At 43.6% G+C, this 2,941-nt stretch overlaps 1 non-coding gene across 1 annotated transcript; it reads left to right on the top strand.

The window, feature by feature from the left end:
- The first annotated feature begins 2,137 nt into the window (after positions 1 to 2,137).
- Positions 2,138 to 2,209, top strand: TRNAA-GGC (transfer RNA alanine (anticodon GGC)). Its single transcript has one exon. It is a non-coding gene; the product is annotated as a tRNA-Ala (tRNA).
- Positions 2,210 to 2,941: the final 732 nt, after the last annotated feature.

Consider the following 2,941-nt stretch of genomic DNA (forward strand, 5'->3'; position numbering starts at 1 on the left):
AAACTGGAACAAAGCCCTCCAGAAAGTTCACAGGTGCAGCCTGTGAGAAGGGTATGTTCCAGCCCAAGGTACTTAAGAGCCCGAATGCCTCGGCTCCTGGCCGGCGCAGGTGTTTACTGAATGCAGGACAGGAGGGTTCCGTCTCAAGGGAGGCTTTTTGCCCCATTACAGCTCTCTTTTAACAGTCTGCTGGTTTTAGATTTGCTTCTCCCCAGCCCAGCTGTAATAAAGATAGGCCTACAGAGATCAGATTTCCATCCGTACACTGTGTTTTCGTTCCTCCCGACTAAACATTTCCTGTGCTTTCCTAGCCTGTGACAATCCTATCAAAGCCTCGGTCCCCTTCCCGAACTTCCACACCTCTGGCCCAACACTGTGAAATCAGGATGGAGTTCCTTCCATTCTTTCGGGAGTGAGGCCACAGGTCCCCTTCCTCCAAGAAAACATCTTTGAGGATGACGAGGCTCCTTAATTATTGGAGGAGAGCTGGGCCCGCATGCAGGTGTGCCTCATTTTTTTGCATAAAGTATTCCCTAAGATGAGAGAGCATGAACTCCTACTGAAAGTCACTCTTAAGCAGAGGAAAGAGGAAAAGATACTTGAAATTGCCCTGATTTATCTGATAGGTTTGGATTTTTGTAAGCAGTGAATTTTTTTAAGGGGAGCTGAGGATACACACGGATACCTTTGAACTGTGGTCTGACTGTAGACCTCCTACATAAGAGAGCCTTTCCTTCTGCCCGAGAACCTTCCCAGCTGGTCCTCCGCTGTTTGTTCTTACGCAGAGAGAGCCCAGGCTCCCTTCCAGCCCACTTCCCTAACCTTCCTCCTCCCTGGGCTGGCGGGGCGGGCTTCTGCGTTTGTTCCCTGTGGGTCAGACTGTTCAGAAGCCTGTGGCAGGAAAGGCAAGTACCCAGGGCTGGGCTGATGCGGGATCCTGCTGGTTTGTGGTGGTTTGACCAACCCTGGCAGGAGAGCTCTGGCTGCATGAAATAGGGTTCATGTGGGTCTTGTTTATCTTAAGGAAGAGGAAAGGAAATATTTATTTTTGTGACGACTCAGTTCACAATGTCTGTCTCCCAGCAGGTGATGTCTGATTTTTGACAAATCCAGGGATCTCACTCACTGGGGAAGAGACCCATCTCTAGAGGATGACCAGTTGCGACAGCTGTTCCCGGACTCGCTACTCTAGGGACTGTGGCACCTGGATAACGAGGAGCGGGCAGTGCTGGTGACGATCACGCTCACCTGCTGTTATTATCAGCCCGTGTCTTCCCTTCTGACTCCATGCATGGTCCCTAGGGACTGTGGTGGTGATGTTTCCTTGCATTGCTTCTACTGCTAAATGTTGTATTGGATGTTGTGGGTACCAGTGATCAAGGCTGACCTCAGTGTCCATTTAAAGCAGAGTTTGCTTGTATACAGATAATATAAGACTAGGAAACAGAGGTTCTGCTGACTGGCGTTAACGTTGACTTAAGCTCCATTAGAGATTGCTCGTAAACAGGGCTGTTCTCCTGAATTCAGTCCTCAGGGCTTCTCTCATGCTACACACTCCTTGAGCTATCTCATCCATTCCTGTGGCTCTAATTTCCACCTAAGAGCAGAGGTCTTCTAAATCTATATTTCAAGATTTCTTTGAAATATCTAGATTCACGTATCTCACTATCCCTTAGTGTGCCCATGTGGGTGTCTTATAGTTACCTTAAATTTAACATCCAAAATGTAGCTCGTGGTCTTCTCCCAGCCGGCTCTTTCTTCTGTAGTACTTCCAGTAGGTTGCATCACCATCACCTACTTATAAACTCAAGAGAGAAACTTAGCCATCAGCCCCGACCTGTTCCCACTCCTCCCCTTTGCAGTCCCTACTTCACGTCACTGCCTGCTATAAACAACCTCAATGGTTTTGTATCTCCTTCAGAAGAGAGTTGAAACTCTTAAGAATAGCAGAGGATGCCCTTGGTCCCTGTATATGAACTTGCTTTAGCCAAATGTTACTTCTGGCAGCTTTCTGAGTTAGCTATGGGTTTTTTCATGCTCCCCCGCCTTTGCACACTATTTTTTATGCCAGAAACATCCCTCACTCCCTTCTTCCCTGGCTAATTTCTCTTGTTTCTTCAAGACTGCTCTAGTGAGGTGAGGTATAGCTCAGTGGTAAAGCATGTGCTTGGCATGCACAAGGTCCTGGGTTCAATCCCCAGTGCCTCTGTTGGGGAAATAAATTAATTAATTAAAATTAAAATTAAAAAAAAGAAAATAGTAAACTATAGGGGTTGGGGATTAACAGACACACATTATTACATATAAAGTAGATAAACAACAAGGATTTACTGTATAGCACAGGGAACTATATTCAATTTCTTATAATAAGTCATAATGGAAAAGAATCTGAAAATATATGTGTATATATGTATGTATGTAGATGTATAACTGAATCACTTTGCTGTATACCTGAAACTAACTTTGTGAATCAACTACATGTCAATTAAAAAAAAAAGAAAAAGGAAAATAGGAAAAAAAAAAAAGAGACTGCTTGTCATTCTAAGTGAAGTAAGCCAGAAAGAGAAAGAAAAATACCATATGATATCACTTATATGTGAAATCTTAAAAAAAAAGACACAAAGGAACTACTTATTATTTATAACTTAGATTATTGATTTCTTAAATATGTGTAAGCACATTTAAGTGTCCTTTATGATTGGGTGGTGGGGACAAAAAAACACTGCTCTGGCATCATTTCTGTAAGTCCTTCTCTCCACAGCAATGCCCCAGCATGGGAATGAATAGTTACTAAATTTCTGTTAGGGGTTTAGTATCTTGAGAATATTTACCTATCTTGTCTTTTTCTAATCCTTTCAGTAGTCCTGTAAAGATGATATTATGGCTCTGGTTAAGTAATAAACTAATACTGGGCTCATAGAAACAAAGAAACCGGTGGGGG

The sequence above is a fragment of the Vicugna pacos genome, chromosome 9, assembly GCF_048564905.1.
Source record: "Vicugna pacos chromosome 9, VicPac4, whole genome shotgun sequence".
Taxonomy (NCBI): Eukaryota; Metazoa; Chordata; class Mammalia; order Artiodactyla; family Camelidae; genus Vicugna; species Vicugna pacos.